This window comes from Malania oleifera, chromosome 8 (genome assembly GCF_029873635.1).
Source record: "Malania oleifera isolate guangnan ecotype guangnan chromosome 8, ASM2987363v1, whole genome shotgun sequence".
In the NCBI taxonomy this organism is placed as follows: domain Eukaryota; kingdom Viridiplantae; phylum Streptophyta; class Magnoliopsida; order Santalales; family Ximeniaceae; genus Malania; species Malania oleifera.
The window spans coordinates 11,171,122-11,193,258 of NC_080424.1; the positions used below are offsets into that span (position 1 = coordinate 11,171,122).

Consider the following 22,137-nt stretch of genomic DNA (forward strand, 5'->3'; position numbering starts at 1 on the left):
TAAACAAGTATTTCACAAAATCTGTTTTGAAGGAAAATACATGTACTGAAAGTTAGATCTTAATATTGATATTCATTAAGGCATAAATCAATCACTGAATTTATTCTTGAGTACATTATTGTGAATCTTCTTGAATTAACCTAAAAGTTATAATACGAACAAGTGTTCAACTAAGTGTGTTATCTCTTATTGTAAATTCAGTTTGTATATCCATATTCATGTCTAAAGGCTTGTAATAAACATAGTTTTTATTGCTGTATATCTACATATATACATATATAGGAAAGTTGAATAGTTAAGGGTTGAAGTATTTAAAATTTCACGAATAATTTTTAAATAACCTAATTCACCCCCTCCCTCTTGGGAATACATCCTAATTTCATGTCACTAACAATTGCCTTTTAGTGACACCTTAAAATCGTCACTAGAACCCGAAAAAACATCGCTAATATTTTCTCGGGATAGTTTCTATGCAAAAAGCGATTTCCTACAATGGTTTTAGCAGGAAAACTGGTTTTTAGTGACGACAGTATTAGTGACGGTTTGAAAACCATCACTAAAAGTTTAGTATTCGTGACGGTTTTTAAAAATCGTCACTGCTACGCACTTTAAGTGACGAAATTAGATCCGTCACTAATAATTTTGCCACTAAAAATCAATTTTTTTGTAGTGAAAACATCATGAAATAATCAAAAGACCATTAAATTCATATTCGGGATAATTCACAACTAATTGACGGCTTGACTCTACATCCCCAGCGGAGTCGGCAAGTTGTCACAATGTCGAGGAGAAAGGCCCGAAATGGCAAGGAATAATAGACATTGAAATTTGAATGGAATCGCCAATAATCTATTATACCTTGGTGCAGTTAGAACACCTATTTACTACTCATTGATTTGTCTCTAGACCATTCCTAGGACAAGGAACTAGTAGTCTTAGTCAGATTTACCAAACTTGGAATCGAGAGTTCAATTATGCGAGGGGAAAGTATCAGCATCCCCTACACACCCATTCTACGATCGGTACCTAATCAGGTATGAATTATCCCTAAATTAAATTTTGATGGTCTTTAATTAACTCGTTAAAAATAAAATAAATAAATAAACAAACAAATAAAATGACTAAATAAATAAATAAAAGTAAACAAATAAATTAATTAAAAGGAAAATAAAAAATCATGGTGTGATTAGGAATGTCTAATAAGACCTCCAAATGAGAGCATCTTGTTAGATAAACCTCCCCCTCCCCCTCCCCCCCTTTTCAGAACTGATACAGGTGAGGCCTAAAATACCTCTTTACCATTTTTGATATTATCAGGACACTCCCACACCAAAAATAAGTAAAATCATCTTTGAAAACATTCCCAGGTTTTTCAAAATCTTTGTAAAAATTTTCTGAAATTTTTTCTAAAATTTTCTAGGATTTTTAAAGATTTGTCTCTATTTTTTGGTAATTTTTTTCAAAAAATTCCAATCAAAATTACTCAAAATATTTTTCTTGAGTTCAAAAATATTTTTCCAATTTTTTCTCTATTTTTACTGCTATTTTTTATAATTTTCTGCTATTTTTCTCTATTTTTAAAAATTAAAAATATTTAAAAATATTAAATAAAATAATATATAAAATAAAATAAATTAATAACTAAATAAAAATGGTGAACTGGCTCATCTTCTTCATTTAAAATGAACTCGGTTAAACCAGCGGGTGCCATATGTCCACTCCAAAGGTGACACATGGTTTTTTTATTTTTTTTATTTTTAAAAGTATTGTAGCAGTGTGACGTTAGCACGATGTCACCTTGATATGTGTCACCATGGCACACATTACCCTCCGAGGTCTGCTTTAATTTTCTTTAAATTATTCTAAAAAATTTAAAGGACTTTTAAAGATTTTTTTCTTACCTGAAGCTGCTACAACAATGAGATTGTAGTTTGAATAAAAAAAACCCAAAGTTATAAAACTCTAAATAACATGCTGACTGATCAGAATTAGGAAGGATGAATCAAGAACAACCTATAAGAATTTCCGCTTAATAGGACAAGAAATCACTATCTGATTCTCTAGGTCAAGCTGACTGGGCAAATATCTCCAATCCTAAAGCTGCTGCTACGATAGGACTATTGTCCGAGCCACAAAATAAAAGTTTCGAAACTCTAAATAACAACCTAACTGATCACAATTAAGAGGGGTGAGTCAAGCACAACCTGTAAAAATTTCAGATCAATCGGACGAGAAATCTCCATCCGATTGTCTAGATCTACTTGACTGCATAGGCACCATCAATCCTAAAGTTGTTGCTATCATAAGGCTGTTGTTGAAGGTACAAAACCAAAGTTTAAAAGCTCTAAATAACCATCTAGCTTATCCAAATTAAGAAGGGTGAGGCACATACAACCTGTAAATATTTCAATTCAATTGGACTAGATATCACTAACTGATCATTTGGATCAACCTAACTGCGCAGGCACCCCTGTTGCTGCAATAAGGCTGCTATCCAGGCCTAAAACCACAATTTTCAAGATCTAAATGGCTATCAAACCATTGAGAGTGAAGAATGATGAGTCAGACGCCATCTAGCAAAATATCAGCTCCATCGGACGAAAAATCACCCTTGATAGTCTAGGGCAAGCTAACTACGCAAGAACCTCCAATCCTAAATTTTTAGGAAAAAAATACTTTCTTTTTCTCCCTCACTTTTTATTAACACGAAGCTCTCTTTTTACCTCCTCTTTTCGTGTATTGAATTTTTTTTCTGTCCTCTTCTTGCTTCTAAACTTCTCTATTTATAGGCTTAAGGAGTAATTTGATTAATCAATCAAATTCAAATCAGACAATCAAAATAAATCTAATTTTCTAATTCAAGTTGATTAATCAAATTTATTTTTCAATCAAACTTAATTGGCAAATCAATTTTAAATTTTGATTTTTGCACATGTCGTTTATCTTTTTTATATATATTGTTTTGCAACTTCAAGTTAAAGACTCAAGATTGCTGGTCCACTTTCATTTTTTCTTTTTCTTTTTAAAAAAATCCAATGTAAAATATATTTTTTTGTATATTTCTCTTTTTTTGTATTTTTGTATGAAATAAAATATTAAAAAAAATCTTTTTTTTGGTTGTATAAGACCCTAGACAGGGTGTCTACATCATTTCTTTCCATAGGCGTTTCGTATAGAATTCCCATCATAGGCCCAACTAGATGTATCCTATTGATTTCTTTCCATATAAATCTCAAGCAAGTTAATTGAATTAGGAAACAAATCATCTTTCTTCGTTACAAATCATTCAATTTAATTGAATATTCCGACATATTCCTTTTTGTATTTTTCTTATATGACAAGGAATAATTATTTCTAAATTTATTATGAAAATGTTTTATTTCTTTTCTTTCCACATATTAAATAAAATAATAAAAATATAAAAAATAATAATTATTTATATTTTGAAAATTTTTATTTGAAAGAATAATTATTTTACGAGCCAAACAAACTGTGAGGTTGAGAAGCCAAATTTGCTGCCGCATTCTGGATGGGCCGGGCACATTTTAGGTATAAAAGTTTCTGGCATCAAAGAATTAATTCCTCAGATATTTCCTCACTTTACCAAGGAAAGGTAAATTTTGAAATAAATATGAGAGGAGGAAAAGGCGAAAGGTTCTTTCTTGCTGGAGTGCCAATTGGACCACCATACCAAGTTTTGATCATTGTCCTCTGCATTCTCAAGGAAAGCTCCCTTCTTTCCACGCCAATAAAACCTAAAAGACGCACAGAAAATTAATAGTGTACACTGCCCATTCTCTCTCTCTCTCTCTCTCTCTCTCTCTCTCTCTCTCTCTCTCTCCACATAAGCATTGATACAATTGCTGCAACTTGGTACAAACTGCTACTGCAAATGAAAAGTGACAAAATATTAAAATTTCACCTCCTATTCCCTAGAGGTTGGAAAGTATTTACATATTTATGTGTGTGTGTGGATGAGTGCAAGAATCAGTGACTGTCCTTTTCAAGTAATGTTGGAAGTTAGCATCCTATATATATCTAGAGAAAGATCTACCAAGAATCCGCAAAACATTTGTAAGAAATAATTTCTATAAGTATAATTTAAAATTCAGTGATATCATGTTAACGCTTGAATGCAAACAAATAATAGTTGTGGTTTAGAGTAAGTCCTAAAGTATCATAATCATAACATCATGTGATTGGTAGGTTCCTAATCCTATATTCTAATACTGTTCTTTGTAAGTCATATATGAATTTAATCCCGATAAAATACTATTAAAGATACAGAAGGCTCGATAGTACTACTCACTTAGCTTTCACTCAAGAAAAAATATTAAAAATTCTACTTGTGATAGTTATTTTGCGACTACCTTATAACACATATTAATTAAATAGTTAGATTGATGTACTATATATATATATATATTAAAAAGTAGACATCTCATGATTAGTGACATACAACTCTAACAACCATTTTGCAATCATATATTTCAGAACTAATCCATAGCAACTCCTTTAGTATCTTCAATTTTAGATTTCAATTGAAAATTTGATAAGCTTCTTATACTTATTCAAAATAGTGAGACTAATGTTAGAGCCAAAAAGCAAACCTTAATTAGCAAACATAAAAATAGTTATTGATCATATAAGGAAGAGGTATGGTTAGCTATATATGGATCTAATTATCTAGGTCTTGATCACTTTAGTGAGTCCAAACATTAATATAATATCTTGTGATTCGTGAATTCTAAATTCTACATGAAAGAACTGTTCCTTACAAGTATTTCTTAGTCAGAAGACTATTATATAAAAATAGTATTTTTTTGATTAATTTGGTGAATGTCCACTTTTTGTTTCTTAAAGCCCCTTGTATAAATTTTTATTGTATAGTAAAACTAATATAATGTAGAAAATGTCCTATGTTGACCTATAGCTAATTAATTAATTTAATGAATTGAAACTAACATATAATATTTCATAACTCCCAAATTTTTGGTTCTTCTCTATTTTTTAAGATCCGGATTAAACTCTAAACTTCAATCAAGAATTTTATAATTACTTAGACCATATTTCTTTCCTACTTACTAACTTACAATGGAATGAATAATAATTAGGGAGATAAGAAAATTAAACTTATTATTAAAAAAAGATGAATTAAAATAAAAAATAAAAAATATAATTGGTTATATAAAATGTCTACATTCTTACTTCTTGATTAATGGAGAGGAGGAAAAATTAATTTGCTTTTATTACCCGACTTAAATGATAAAATAGTCAAAGGTAGGACTATTCAATTAATGCAATTGTTTAGCTTGATGGAAAACTAGTTCATATTAATAGACAAACAAATTTTTAATTTAAAATTCATATCGCTATTTTTTTTTTAGACAAATTTACATTTTTATCTTAAAACTAATGATACCTTGTATATTTGCATATACCCAATATAATGACTAGAGAATTATGCTATAGCATAATAAGATGTTTTTTTTTCGAGGTATTACGCCGGTAAATTATCAAGGGTGCGTCAATGGGTGGGCGGCTTTCACTCCCGAATTTGGTGAACAAAGTGGCGTGATGGTGGCTGAAGTCTCCGAGTTATCGAAAAATATATATATATATATATAAGAATAAATTAATGTTTTTGTTCAATCAAAGAAATAAATAATATATTTATTATAATGTCCCCATGCATTTATTGCTTTCAAAACTTAAAAAAAGAAATATTCATTAATTTCTTAGGCTGATACATAAATAACTGCATGCCTTGCTCAATATATAGCAATCCTAAATTGATTAGTTTAATTTTGTATTCATCATTTAAAATTCCAGCTGGCATCTTGAAGCCACAATATTAATATGTTAACTAAGATATTTTGGTAATTTATTTAAAAATCATTTACTCAAATTGAATTGAGCAAATAACTCATGAGATAATGGAATAAAAGATAGAAACAAAATTATGTTTAAATTTTATTCTCGTCATGTTTAAATTATAGCTTTCATAATAGTTGTAATCAGAGAGTATATGAAAAATCAAATGACCAAATATTCTGGGTCCGCTATTCCCTACTACACGTAATAAATACACAACAAATTTTTGCAACACCTTGGCTTGGATCGTAGAAAATAAAAAATAAAATATATTTTTGGGGTGGAGGAGATTGCTAGGCTGTAAAAAATGGAATGAGCATAGCTGTCTGATGAGGGGAGGGGGCCCATGGAGACCCATTTTGAAAAGTTACGTGCGGACAAAAGGGCTCATACTCAAAATGGTGGGCATGTGAATGTGCACTTACATTATGTGCCATCCCATGTGGTTTAACCCTCGGGGTTATCTGTCACTAACTAAGCAACCCACCATGTGGGAATGCAGCAAATGGGATTCTTTCTTTTTTATTCTTGTTTGCGTTTCCCCTTAAAGCCCTTTTCATCCCTCCCACTCCCCCGAAGCCCTAAAATGATAACCAGCAGGGGTTGACAGATACATCACACGTCCTGGAGCAGCCCCACATGAATTCCCCAGGAGTATTTGTCACTCAACCCTCCCCTTCCCCTTTCCATCGCTCCAACCATGCAAACATTTAACGGTCAGGATCAATGGTGTTTTTCCCTGATCGTGATGTATCATCATCATCATCATCATGCTATGGATAAGTTTACACATGAGTGCGTAAAACGCCGTCATTTTTGGTCCATACAGGGAGGCTTAAATTTCCCACTTCTTTTGCGTTAATTAAAAGCCCTTTATGTTTATTATTATAGGAGCGTAATAAATAGAAGGGAGTTCGATGTGGATGAGAGTAAACTGGAAGTTATGGGGAGCATGTGAGAAAGATTTGGGTTGTGAATATTTTAGGGTGAAAGGTTCTCGCAGATGAGCTGCCTGCCCAAAATGCTGCTGAGAGATATTTATCATGGAAACATGAAAGCATGTGCATGTGCATGTGCATGCGCATCACAGCGCCACCGCCGACGACGCCGTATTCCCCCAACTTTTATTTCATCTTTTTCTTTAATTTAAAATAGTTAATTTCCTCCCATATTTAAAAAACACCCGAGGAGTAAATTACGAAAAGGCCCCTGCACGCACAGGAACGAGGAGGGAGAGTCACTGTAGAAAGGGGCCCATGCGTCCAAGGAGCAGTGGGAATTACGAAGGTGGAGGCCCCATGTGCATCACCCATACCCATTATGGGGAGATTTGGGCTGATGAGAATTTCCATACCTACGTGTTTCTCCCTCCACCACTCACCAGCCACCACCCTTTTTTTTTGGAAAAAATAAAAAAATTCTTTTCTTTTTTCCACTACAGCTTCATAACCATGTATTTGGATTTGACATGTTTCTCTTTTAAATCTCAAATAAATTCACTCTCAACTTGATGTACGAGACTTTAAAAAATTTTATGCCAAATTTGGGGAACTTGAATGATAAATTAGGTAACAATACTATACCCAAAAGGAAAGAATACCACATCAAGTTTATAATCTATGTTTGTAGCATCGATATTTTTTTCTTGACATTACCCAGTCATTTGAAACATAATCTATCGAAAAAGTATGTGTTTCTTCGAAATGTTAGTTGGGTGTGTGATGGAGTAGACTGTGATAGTCAATTTATTTTCTAGTTTGCAGTTGTTTGGTTGAAAACTATAGTTAAAAAAGGGTTATGGAGTTGGTCACATTTTCCTTAGTGTGGAAATCTAAAGAACTTAAAGATTCCAAGTTCTTTTATTCAAATTTATACAAATTTAAATTGGTATTTGATTCATGAAATAAAAAATATTCCTCTATATTGACATTTGAGAGAGAGATGCTTGAAAATATTAGAAATGTAGCCCATATCAGTATTTGGTGGAAATCCTCACAAGCATTTGGAAGGGTTTACCATCATACCCATAATCCTTATATGAACAATTAATTTATGAATGATGAATAATCATATTTTTAACACAATAACCTACCATGACATGTACCAAATCAAATCCATGTCTACATCATAAATAAATAAATTGACATATAATAATCCAATTAACTAAAATGTTAATGGAAGACCAATTTGATCACAAAACTTCAACCACTAAATTATGTTCTTGTAACAGAATGATGATAATATTGCATTTATTTTTTTTGTCAATTTTTATTTATATTATTGTATTATAACCGTGAAGATATATTATTATAACAGAATAATAATAATAATATTAATATTACGTTTATTTTTTATTGATCACTATTTCTATTATTATAATAGTATGTACAAATACCATCTTAGAAGGACATTAGCATCCAACCAGCTCACCAAGTGCAAGAACATAATTTTGGTCCAAACACATGATTTTCATTTTCCCCCCTACCGGCATGAGCCCAAACCAACAGCCGAAAAGAAAATCCCTCTTTTTTTTGTGCGAAATTCAATGGTTTGAAAGGCCAGCAGCTTGAAATGCATGCGCTTCTACGACTGTTGCTCAGAATTTCTGGACAAGAAAATGGCGCTTCAGAATCATATATAAATTTGTGTTTAGCCTCCATTTCAAAATGGGTTTTCACATCACAAGTTCACATGCAAGGTATCTTCGCCCTGTAAACTGTAATTTATGTTACTGATGTCAAAAATAACAATCCTGATCCACCATTCTTAACATTATTTAATTTCAAAACTAATAAAATCAACACAAGCAAATTCTTATTGCTCATAAAAGTTGAAGTTTTGATGATCTTCAGAGATTGAGACTCCTCCGCCTTCCATCCTATACGACGCTCCTCTGCTGATATATAACCTAATATAGATTTTGTGACTTGAAGGTCAGTAGATAAAAAGCAGATAATGTTTTGAAATTGAAATTTTGGGGGGTGGGGGTGAGAAAATTGTATTGGGGGGACAAATAAAGCATTTCTATCAGGCAGGTTACATCAAATACTTGTGGCGGAACATTGAGAAAGTAGGTAACAAATGGATGCGGTGTAAAAGAAATGAGAACATCTATGGGTCAAAGAGGAATTAAACAGAACAGAGCCTTGTGCTAACTACCAGAGGACAAGGAGTTGGACAACTGCTAATAAATGTCAATGGTGCACATTATCATCTACAGAGTCTGTGTACTGCAAGAAGATACTAAACAATTGTGGCTGAGAATTGAGAAAGCATGTAATATTAAAGCCACAAGCAATATATAGAGTAGATGAAGCTTAAAAGGGACTCCCCAAGCACCTAAAGGAGTGTTTGGTAATGGTTTTTTCACTTCTGTTTTTGCTTCTACATCTACTTAAAAAAAATCTTAAAAAATAAAAAAAATAAAAAAATAAAAATAAATAAATAAATAAAAAATAAAAAATCTGAACAATACAATTTGGAGCACGTGTTCAGATTTACCAAAATATGGAAATATGTTTCGGTAAATTTTCACAAGTATCATAAAAATATTTCTTTGAAATAGAGAACAAATACAACACATTAAAATGGAAATGGAAACAATACAAACCAAAGCATTCCAAACACACCCTAAGGAGATAATTCTACTCAGCTCAACAAAGCCTTGAGCTAACTACTCATGTTTACCACATGGCTATGGTGTGGATTATCATCTCATAGTTTTTCTGCTGTCAAGCAAACAAGCAACTTTGGCCAAATATTGAGGCAAAGTAAAACAGGCCATTTAAGAGAAAAATATAAAGCCAAGTCATAGCTAGAGTTATTGAACATTCAAAAGGCAGACAAGTGATCAAAGCCTTCATGAAGAGTGAAAAGTCATAGGATCAGTCCTCTTGCTCCCCCTCAAGGGCCACCGTTACCTGTCTAAAAACACAACAAAAAAAATGTACAGTACTGAAGCTTCAGCAGGTGACTACTAAAATACCTATGAGAAAATTCTACTCGACCCAAGAAGCCCAATGCTTATTGCTAGCATACAATTAAGTCAGACAAAGATTGATTCGCACCAGAAGATCATGACTCATTGAGGCTAAACATTAAGAAACAACACCACTGACTAGGCGGAGTTTGCTACATCAGTCCTTTTCCACTGTCATGCACAGCCTAGAACAATGTCCTCGAAGAAAAAGTTGGGAGTTGCTGTCAAACCCTTTCTTAGTAGCTCAGTTCAAATTATTTAAGTCTCCTCTCCCCCTCCTACATCCTCTAATGTCATTTTTAAATCAGTCTCTCACTGAACTGCTACTCAGTCTCTGTTGCAAATGCTCAAACCATCCTAAATATCTTCTTCTAGAAGTGCAACTGCTAATAATGGATGTACTCTCATTACTCAAATCTTTTAAACAGCTCATCCATCTTAACATTCTTATATCACCTACAATTATATTTTGGATATTTTGTTTTAGTTGCCCAACATTTTGATTCATATAACATAGTTGGTCTGTCAGCTGTTACATAAAAATATTTTCTTTTTAATTTTAGACCAACTTGCTTTAACTCTATCGTTGGCCCCAACTCCCAAAATTTCACCAATTATAGTTTTGATGATAACAACTCCGCCTGTGATGCACTTAAATGTCCTAATTTTTTCACACACAGCCAGTCCCAAGCCCGGGTTAAGGAGGAGGATTGCGTTAGGTAGCTGACAGCCAACGTAAAATTTGTCAGATCACTATGATATGAATCCTTACCGAATATTTGTTGGGGCGTCCCCTACGAGCGACGCGTTGCACTTGAACCACCCGGGTGTAGCGAAAAGTGGGCGAGGGTGGGCTAGGTCGTCACCCCGAAGCGACGCGCCGTGTCGGCGCCCGGATACGGTGTCAAATATGCGAGGATTCCTGCATCATTCTGGACGTGGGCAGGTAAAGACGTTAGTTCAGGAAACTAGGATTAGATTAGCAACTTGGAATATAGGGACACTTACGGGTAAAAGCATGGAAATTGTGGATACAATGATTAAAAGAAGAATTAATATAATTTGCCTTCAAGAAACTAAGTGGGTGGGGGAGAAAGCTAGAGAAATCGATAAATCAGGTTTTAAACTTTGGTACACTGGAAAAGAAAAACATAAGAATGGAGTAGGCATTATTATAGACAAAAACTTAAAAGATAGCGTTGTGGATGTAATTAGAGTAAGGGATAGAATTATAAAAATCAAAATGGTATTAGGACAAGAGATAATAAATATCATTAGTGCTTATGCTCCTCAAGTTGGCTTAGAAGAAAATCTTAAGAGACAATTTTGGGAAGATATGGATAATATTATATAAGGCATACCAGGGACTGAGAAAATATTTATAGGAGGAGATCTGAATGGACACGTTGAAAGAGATAATAAAAATTATGAAAGGATACATAGAAGATATGGATATGGAGACAAAAATGAGTCTGGGGAGATGATCTTAGACTTTGCTATGTCATATGATTTTAGTATAATGAATACTTGCTTTAAGAAGAGAGAAGAACACTTAATAACCTTTAAAAGTGGACAAAATAGAAGTCAAATAGATTTTTTTTTTAACTAGGAGGGTAGATCGTGTATCATGCAAGGATTGTAAAGTTATTCCAGGTGAAAGTCTAACCACACAACATAGAGTCTTAGTGTTAGATATATGCATTAAAAAATGGAAGAAAAAGGATAAAATAAACCAGTGTAGGAGAACTAGATGGTGGAACCTAAAAGGAGAAAATATAATAAAATTTAAAGATAAAATGATCAAAGATGGGGATTGGACCTTAGAGGATGGGATAGATTCAAATATTCTTTGGAATAGATTAGCTAACTCTATTAAAAAGATAGCAAAAGAGATTTTAGGCGAATCAAGGGGAAGATTCTCAAATAGCAAAGAAAGTTGGTGGTGGGATAATGATGTACAAAAAATCATAAAGACAAAAAGAATTTGGTATAAAACGTGGCAAAAATGTAGAAACAACGATAACTTTGAAAAATATAAGGAGGCAAGAAAATATGCAAAAAAGGCCGTTAGTGAAGCTAAATATAGATCATTTAATAGTTTGTATGATAGATTAGGTACAAAAGAAGGGGAAAGAGATATATTTAAACTTACTAAAGCTAGAGAAAGGAAGAACAAGGACTTAGGAAATGTAAAATGTATAAAAAGTGAGGATGATATTGTCTTGGTTAAGGACGAAGATATTAAAGAAAGATGGTGAAGTTACTTTAGTAAGTTGTTTAATAAAAACCAAATAGAAGGCTTAAATTTAGAATTGTCAAATGAGGAAAAGACTAAAAATATAAGATTTATTCGAAAAATTAGAGTTAACGAAGTTAAGTTTGAACTAAAAAAGATGAAAAATGGGAAAGCTATGAGACCAAATAACATCCCAATTGAAGTTTGGAAATGCTTGGGTGATAACGGAATTATATGGTTAACTAATTTATTTAATACAATTGTAAAAACTAAGAAAATGCCAGATGAATGGAGGAAAAGCACTTTAATACCTATATACAAAAATAAAGGAGATATTCAAAATTGTAATAACTATCGTGGAATTAAACTCATGAGTCATACGATGAAACTATAGGAAAGAGTAGTTGAACAAAGATTAAGGTTAGAAACGAAGATCTCAGAAAATCAATTTGGTTTGATGCCTGGGAGATCTACCACAGAAGCTATTTATCTTTTAAGAAGATTAATGGAAAAGTTTAGGGAAAAGAAGAGGGACTTGCATATGATATTTATTGACCTTGAGAAAGCATATGATAGGATACCTAGGGAAGTTTTATGGTGGGTTTTAGAAAAAAAGGGTGTATGTTGTAGGTATACCGATGTCATTAAGGATATGTACGATGGAGTAATGACTAGTGTAAAGACTATAGACGGAGAAACTAGAGAATTTCCAATTACCATAGGTGTACATCAAGGATCTGCTTTGAGTCCTTATCTTTTTGCTTTAGTGATGGACCAATTGACTAAGAGTATTCAAAAGGAGGTTCCATGGTGTATGTTGTTTGCAGATGATATTGTATTAATTAACGAAACTAAGGATGGAGTAGAGGCTGAGTTAGAATTATGGAGAGAAGCTTTGGAATCTAGAGGCTTTAAGATAAGTAGAAATAAAACAGAATATATGAAATGTAATTTTAGTAATGATAGGAGGAATATTGGAGACAAAGTTAAACTTGATGATGAAGAAATAAATAGTACTTGTAGATTTCGATACCTTGGATCTATTATGCAAGCTGAAGGAGAAATTGAAGATGATGTAATGCATAGAGTTAAAGCAGGTTGGGTAAAATGGAGAAGTTCTTCAAGTGTTCTATGTGATCGTAGAATACCCTTAAAATTGAAAGGAAAGTTTTATAGGACAGCTATAAGACCAACTATGCTATATGGATCAGAATGTTGGGCGACGAAGAAACATAATATCCAAAAAGTAAAAGTTGCCGAGATGAGGATGCTTAGATGGATGAGTGGTATAACATTAAAAGATAAATTAAGGAATGAACATATTCGTGGTAAGTTAGGTGTAACTCCTATAGAAGATAAGATAAGGGAAGGACGACTCAGATGGTATGGACACTTGCAACGTAGGCCTTATAGTGCACCTGTGAGGAAGAGTGACTTAGTTACTGTGGGAGGCAGTAGAAGGGGTAGGGGTAGACATAAAATAACTTGGGAGGAGATAGTGAGTAAGGATTTAATGTCTTTGAATCTATCAAAAGAAATGGTCCATGATCGCATAAATTGACGGAAAAGGATTCATATAGCCGACCCCACTTAGTGGGACTAAGGCTTGGTTTTGTTGTTGTTGTTGTATAGTTTTGATGATAACAAAGCATTGATGATGATATTAATAGTTATTTTTAGTATTGCGAAGGGATTAGTCAAATACTAGGCCTTTGAAACCTGTGAAGAACTTGGAGGGATTGAACTCAAGTTGGTGAATCTAATGTTTGAATCAAGAGAGGATAATGCTTAGAGACTAAATGGGTAGTTGACTAAAGCTTCAAGAAGTCCAAGAGTTTATAGATTAGTATTGGTTTTATTTCTTCTTTATGTATCATGTTTATTGTATTCTTCAATGCTTTAAAAGGCAAAGGCATAAGACAGGGGATCTTAACCTTAAAAGGTGAGGCATAAGCCCTGAGGTGTTGATATGTAAGCTTTTTGGATAAAAATATGTAAACAAATACCATGTATTTAAAAAATAAATAAGAGCTAAGAAAATCAAAAATAAAATGTAAAAAAATATAATTTGTAAACTACTTGTTGGTCATTCAAAAATTGCTAACTTGAATTCATTACACATATCATGACAAGAGATAGCTATAATGTTACGGAGTTCAAATTATTATGAAGATCTGAGACAACTCAATAATTTTGTAAAGATTAAGGTTCAAAAGATTTAGAAATGTTTACAACATTCCTTTTACATAAACATGTTTTTAAACTTTTTGGCCAAATCTAACTTGAGATTGTGCACCCAAAACAAGTAACAAGTAAGACTGAGCTAAAAAGGAGCAAAAGGTGTGTGTTTTATGCAAATGAATAAGCCTCATTATGTAATGCATTAGCTTTTTGGGGATATGGTATCTTAGATTGAGCCTCAAGGCGTTTTAGGCATGCCTCACCTTAAGGCAAGCCTCGATTGAGCCTTTTGAAACATTGGTAGTCTTTGGAGCATCTTGTTCACATCTAAAGCCAAAGCCAACTTAGATGTTGGCTTAGGACCCTCTGAATATAGACTGCAATTCTAATTTAGGATTAGTCTATTCTTAGGACTAGAATGACCATATTTAGTATAGGGATTTAATAACTTACAAAAACATAGTTTGATTCTTACTTTTCCAAAATAGCAAGTTAACATCAACAGAAACATAGTACCCCGATGTGGATCCTATGTTGAAAGATGACCAAGCCCAATCTACAATCGTACATCCTTCAACATAAGCGTGACCCTCATCCTAAACATAAGAGACTTCTCCAAGGTCCGCCTCTGTGGTATCTCAAGATACCAGTGATTGCATCCCAATGATTTGTTCTCAAAAAATCAAGAAACTAGATCACAAAATTTCTTGTTAAAGATATATCTTGTTGACTATGAGATATTTCAATTTTCCAAAAAATCTTTGGTATCATCGAGGGTCAGCCAACAAATCACCGACATATAGCATTAATTTGTTGTTAGGATCTACGGTGTATCAACGTATTTGAATCCTAGTAGCCCAATTTCATCTAAAAGGTCTAGACTATACTTCCCAAAAAATTTGAAGACCGCATATTTAATAAGTACTTCAACGGCCTTAAATCATTGGTCTGAAATTTAGTCTGTACAAAATGCTCTAGGCTCCACATACCTTAATCATTACATTGTTAATCATAATATTATCCACATACAGAAGCAGCAAAATCCTAGTACAAGCAATATGACGATAGAAAACAGAGTGATCCACCACACTATTGAAGGCAAAACTCAAGTACCATGGTACTAAATATTCAAATCACACTCTGAGAAACTGCTTCAGATCATATAAGGATTTCTTAAGCCAACACACTAAGCTTGACTCACCTTCACCAACAAACCCAAATAATTGCTCCATGTAGACCTCCTGAAGATCACCATGTAGAAAGGCATTCTTCACATCTTAGGCTAATGACACATGGTGGCTAAGGAGATGAAAAAACAAGTTTAGCAACTGGGCGAATGTGTCAAAATAATCCAAATCATACACCTGTGATATCCTTTAGTAATGAGGTGGACCTTTAAACGAGCCATAGAACCATCAAGATTTACTTTTGCAGAAAACACCTAACAATAACTAACCAAAAACATTTTAGGAGGAAAAGGTGCCAATTCTCAAGTGCCAATATCCTGTAATGCCCGCATCTCTTCAACCATTGCAATCTTCCACCTAGAATGGAGGCTTCAGAAACATAAATAGAAAGAGCAAAAAGAGATAGTACCAACGAAATAGTAATATTAGCGTGACAAGAAATCATAACAAATGAAATTTGAGATTGAAGGTAAGGTATAAGTGCATTTACCTTTCCAAACAGCAATACAAAGATCAAAATCTTGGGAAATAAGATCACCAGAAGAAGAAACCAAAGGCATAGCTGTAAAAGCTAGAGGAGGCTCTCTTCCTTTTAATTGTTGTGTAAATGCTCACAAATCAGGATGATCAAGGCGATGAGGACTGCAACTAGATGAAGATGCAAGTGGAAGACTTGGCAAAGATAATATGCCAAAAACTGGAAGGCTACGCAAAAGAAGGGACTCACAAGGTGAAATGGACTCAAGGAATTAGAATGGTATGGGTGTAAACTCAATGAAGGTAACATAAAAAACCAAAAAGGAAAAATGAAACCACACAAGGCAGGTCTATAACAGCAATATACCATTTGAGGACATGAGTAGCCCAGAAAAAAATTTTTGCAGCACGAGGATCCAACTTAACCACCTCTAGAGTTAAATAATGAACAAAGATATACACCCAAATATACACGGTTGTAAAAAGAACAAAGGAACATTCAAGAAATGAATAGAGAAGGGTATTATATTACCAAGAACAGAGGATGGCATTCTATTGATAAAAGAGTAGGCAGTGAGCATAACTTCACCCCAAAACACTTTAGGGACATTGATTTGATACAATAAAGTACTAATGACTTCAAGGGCATGTCTATTTTTTCTATTTGCAAGTCCATTTTTTGTTTTGAGTTTGCACAGCTCCCCGCTTGCTGGACCCAAATGAGTGGAATTTGAGATGACTGCATTAGCGATGAGTGGCAGTTAACTGAGAAGATCCCAACACTACTCAATCATATTAGCTCCTCATCCACAGTAAATGCACTCACATGGGGTCCTCTACCATGTCCATCGCTTCTACCATGACAACTCTAACCATCCTAAGCACCTCTATGACTACTAGGTTGAAAACTAAATTCACCTTGTGTAAAAACACAATCTTTAAAGGTTTGAAATACTAGGACCAGGGGCTATGGAATTTTCTGGAGGAAGCATAAAGACCTTAGAACATACATTAGCAAAGGATGGCAACTCTACCCTACCAAGAGTTTTTAGGACCAAGCTACGTCGAACTCAAGTTTCAAATCTGCTAGGACCCAGAAACTACAATCTGATCCCTCTGCTTTGCATGTCATAAACATTAGTTGTTATGGGTTGCACAATGTTGAGCTCCTCATGTACATGTTTAATCTCTACAAAGTGCTCTATGGCACTCATGTCTTCCTATTATAACTGAAAGTACTCCAAGAAGATATTGTACATAAGACAAGAGGTGGTACACATGAGTAATGCCACTGGAATATAAAAATTTAACATAATCACAAATCTCCTTTCATGCATCCAAATGCATGCATATCTGTGCAATTTGACGTTCCATGAAGTTCCACAGTCGGGAGACAATCAATGCATCTTCCTGAACCCATTTGTCATCACTAAGGACTGATTGAAACAAGTGTTCAGCTATTTCTTTAGAAGAAGTTAAGGCAGAATATATTATCTCAACAAGGGATACAGAACAGAATGCAACTAACAAGTCAAAGCCTTCAAAAATCTCCTTACACCAAAAATCCTACACTTAACATCCTCCACCATGCAAAAAAAAACAATAGTCACAGTTCCAAACAATGTTTTTGAAAATTCTCCTGTTTCTGCTCCAAATATGGTAGACATTAGCAACAAAAAGAGGTGAAGCAAAAATCAGAAATAGGCCTAGAACTTAGAGAACTGAACCTTTCCAGTTCCTCCTCCCAATTGACAAAGGCTTTGGAAGTTTAACACTCTTCCACTTTCCAATAAATCCCCTTTTGAGTAACTACAGTGGAAAAACAGTTGATTTTTTTTATTCAAAAGACTGCCAGAGAGGGACAGCGCTGGTCTATTTCAGGATTCCATTTAGTAATACTATCTCTGGTCTTTAGCTGGTTCCAAATAGTTTTGTAAAGTATTCAAATTTGCCTAATCCTATCAAATAGATGTTCACAATCTTAGATCATTGCACATAAGTATTTCCAATTTAATTCCCAGTTGTAATGTATAGCAACGAAGAAGGAAAAAAAATACTTTTGGAGTGAGAGAAATAATAAGTTAGTCCTTGTACTATTACCTAAAACTTATTTTAGTCCCTACACTTTTAATTTGAACAACTAAGTACTTAAACTTATTAATTTTATTAAATTAAAGTTGTCATCTAAAGTAATTTAATCGAAGGCCCTTCGGTCTTTGGATTAGTCAGCTCATTTGGGGCCTAAATATTATTAGTTATGAAAATAAATAAATATTATTTTTGAATTATTTATACTAATTATACACTTAAAGCCATAATCACTTCATTATGAATAAAACTTATTAAGATTTATCATTTTTGAATTATTTATACTAATTATACATTTAAAGCCATAATCACTTCATTATGAACAAAACTTATTAAAAATTTCTTCTTAACACTAACTTTTTTCTAAATAATAGGGATACAATGTGTACATTGCATTAATTCAACATGCATTTTATGTATTTAAGGAAAAATCACTATTATTTTTAGATTTAATTAGGATGACAAAAATAATTGCATAAAATTAGTGAGTACAAGTTCTTAATTGTACTAATTAAAAGTATAGGAATTAAAATAGATTTTGTTTAATAGGACAAACTTATTATTTGACTCCTGGATTCATGGACTTCATCCCAAAACACAACCTAGACTAGGCCATCAAAACAAGCACTAATACACAATGAACAAGATAAAGAACAAATCAAAAACTCAGCAACACAACACTGTTTCAGGCCCCAATGGACCCATTGAGTGCTGACAAACAGCTTCAGCAGAACCATATAACCATTTCCAGAGTCCACACAAGAACCACAAAAACTCTGGGATCTTTGAACAGAATTCATCATCAAAAACTCAATATGGTTAATAGAGGGATTCGAATAATATACATGCAGTTTAGGCCAAAACATGGTGAATGAAGCCTAATGCACTGGCGAATGGTGCAAGCACTACCAGGCTTGACCAAAGCATGAGGGTGCATGAGGGATTTCCAGCGATGGGGTTTCAGGGCTGGGCAGATCGTCTGTTTCCATGGGTGGCTATAAAGTTGGTTTTTGTAAAAACTATAGAGATTCTTAGGGTTCTGAACTGGCTGTGGTGTCTAGGAATTTTTCCAATGACTGCTATTCTTTTCTGGTGACTGCAGGGCTTTTTTCAGGTCTCTGGTGGTGTAGGCGACCTTCTGACAGTGGTAGATATGCATAAAGATTTTGAGGTTTAGGTTGTGATTTGATGTTGGCTACAGCAATTAGGATTTAGGTCGGATCATGCTCTAATACCTCGTTAAAGTATTCTGTGAATTGGAAGACCCAATCATAATGATAGGTATCTCTCCTTATTTGTTAACATACGCAGAGTTCAAAACAATGAACATGATACCCATACTAACTCATGCTTACTAACGTGACAATAGTACTACATAATCAGTAATGTCCGCCCACCCAAACTCTCTCATCACCCCTATTTGAAGGAACAAAAAACTCCAAAATGTTAAGCATATTGATGAGTTCATCAACCTTTCTTTCATTGAGATTCTTAAAAAAATGGAAATCTCAAGAAAAGAGAGCTACCTCTGAAGAAAAGAAAGAACTGATAAGTGAATTGTGAATAGAGGAAATCAAAAAAAGATGGGGCATTATCAACTCCAATGATCTCTCACCAGCCCAAAGCATCTTCCAAAAAAAGAAACCCTTTCGCCATCACCCTCTCGCGAACAAGTGAGAGAAAAGAAAAACAAGCAACCCAGAAACAAACTTCCAGGGGTTTGCATGAGAAACAATGCCACTTCCTATTATGACCCACCTATTTCGATGGGCCCCATACTTTTCATCACCTTGTGCGACAGAGAGTTAAGTTCTAAGGGGAACTCCAGAACCATTTTCCTATTATAGAAATGGAAAACCATATTGCCAAGGCCCCAACCCCCATCTGATTTGGATCTCAAAACATTCCCCCAAACTAAATGGGAGAACTCTCTTATTATCCCCAAAACTAGACCAAAGTAGTCGTGCATCAGCCTCTGAAGAACCCTACCCTAGCAACTCTTATGGGACTCTAAAAAGAGATAAGAAATAAATGTGCATATCATAGAGGGAGGTTCTAATGGGAGTAATACAACCTCCAAGAGATAAGTATGCCCTCTCCACCCCCCCCCCCCCCCCCAAAAAAAAAAAAAAAAAAAAAACCTTATGCCAACCCTCTTTATCACAGGATCCTCCTAAAAGGTCACGGAACAAGGGTTGGCTCCAAGAAGGAGGCCAATATAGGAAAGTGGCCAATCTAAACACGCGCAACCTCGAAAACATTAAGGCTCTCCAAATCCCTATCCCCAATATTAATGCCAGCTACACCACTCTTGGAGAAGTTGATCTTTAATCCCATAATATTTTCAAAAAATTTCAACAAATAACCTTTCAGAATTATGCAACCTGCTAATTGCATGACAAATCCAAGGATACAAAATCTACTAGTTCTAAGAGTTTTTGCCCCTCAAATTTAACATTTTCTTCAAAATCCTCCTAAACCTACTATTACAGAAAGCATTTCAAGAATCCCATCCTTCTAAATCCTACAGCTTCTCTTCATAATTCTAACTTGGATTCTATTCCACATCTAATTTATTAGCTCAATATCATTTGCAAATAACATACATCATGGACCTCATTTTGGATTTGTCTGTTGGCCTAACAAGGCTTAATCTTGTTTTGATAATGACAAACTAAGGAAACTAATTGTACTTTCAAGTGAATTTACAGGAATTATATCTTACAAGCACAATGGACCACATTTAAGTTTAAAAGCCATGAAGCAAACAAGCGAAACGAAGAATGGCTAGAGCTTGGATGAAGATCAAGCTTCAAGACATGAAGACTTAGATTTTATTTCATGTGTAATGTAATATAAGTCTCATGTAAGTACTTCTCAAACTTATGTTTGTTTATGAAGCTCTTAGGTTAAATAATTGGACTTAAAGACCTGTTTTATAACTTGGAAAATATTTTAACAAAGTCCAAATATCTCTTTAAAAGGATACAAATGATTTTTAGAATCAAAAATAAAGAGAACACTGAATTTTAGGGTGTTCGGGCGACCGAGGCCCATGCTCAGTCGACCAAATGCATGAAACTGAACAACCTAGTCTGGCATCAATGAGTTTGAGTGACCAACCTTATGGTTTAGTCAACCGAATGGGTACTGCTATTGAAAAAGCCCAGACAGTGTTGGTTCGGGTAACCGAACCTAAAGTTTAGTCGACCGAAAGGCTACTGCCTATTTGAAATTCAAGATTTTAATTGGGTCGGGCGACGGAACTCCTAGTTCAGTAGACCGAAGTGCGTGATATGTTTTACAAACAGCGCGATTTCTTTCCATTTTTGAAAGATATTGTTTCCAAAACTTTGGCAAAACGGTCATAATTTAAACCCAGCTATATAAGGCTAACCCTAATTGTGTTAGGGCAACCCAATAGCTTGAAAACATATTGATTTCATTCTTGAAAAGCTGTTGTGCGCCATTCATCTTTTTCTGAATTGATTTTCTGGTTTTCATACTTCAAGTTCATTGTTTTCAATCCAGAAAACCTAGAAATCTCTTGAGCTTCGTATCAAATTTATCTTTGAGAGTATTGGATTGATTTTAAAGTGTACAATTCTACTCTTTGTGAGAACTTCATTATTGTACGAAAATATGCTGCTGATTTACTTGTAATCTGACGATTCGGGTGTGAATCGTTGACAAGCAAGAGACCTACTGAAAAGAGAGAGCTGCTCCACCTACTGAAAGGAGAGAGATGCTCCACCTATTGAACGAAGAGTGGTGCTCCACCTACAAAACGAAGAGGTTTAATAAAATCCTCACAGCGGGTTGCTCGAGGCAAGAATGTAGGCACATTGCCAAACCTTGTAAAAAATCTCGGCGTCATTCTTTCCCCTTATCTCTTTACTTTCAAGCACATACATATTGATTTTATATGCTGTGAATAATTTACTTTGATTTGGGAATGCTGTGAATGAATTAATTTGATTTGTGGATGCCTTGGATGATTTAAATAATCTTGTTAATCAAAATCTGTTGTAGCTACGGATTTCCACTTTGATTCAATCTGCTGGAATTGAACTATATTGGTTAATTAATTATTCTAATACTGGAATAAATATTTG

General features: G+C 34.0%; 1 protein-coding gene across 13 annotated transcripts in view; it reads right to left on the reverse strand.

Annotated features, from left to right (window-relative positions):
* Positions 1-8,201: 8,201 nt before the first annotated feature.
* Positions 8,202-22,137, reverse strand: part of LOC131162430 (uncharacterized) — a 55,047-nt gene continuing 41,111 nt past the window's right edge. For 5 of the 13 annotated variants that reach the window (XR_009138801.1, XR_009138806.1, XR_009138797.1 and 2 more), the window contains one exon: positions 8,477-8,782. The gene's annotated coding sequence lies outside the window, so the exon portion shown is untranslated. Of the gene's footprint in view, positions 10,786-15,751; positions 15,815-22,137 lie in introns of those variants that run through there. The other 8 variants (XR_009138807.1, XR_009138794.1, XR_009138795.1 and 5 more) reach the window with 7 other exon arrangements.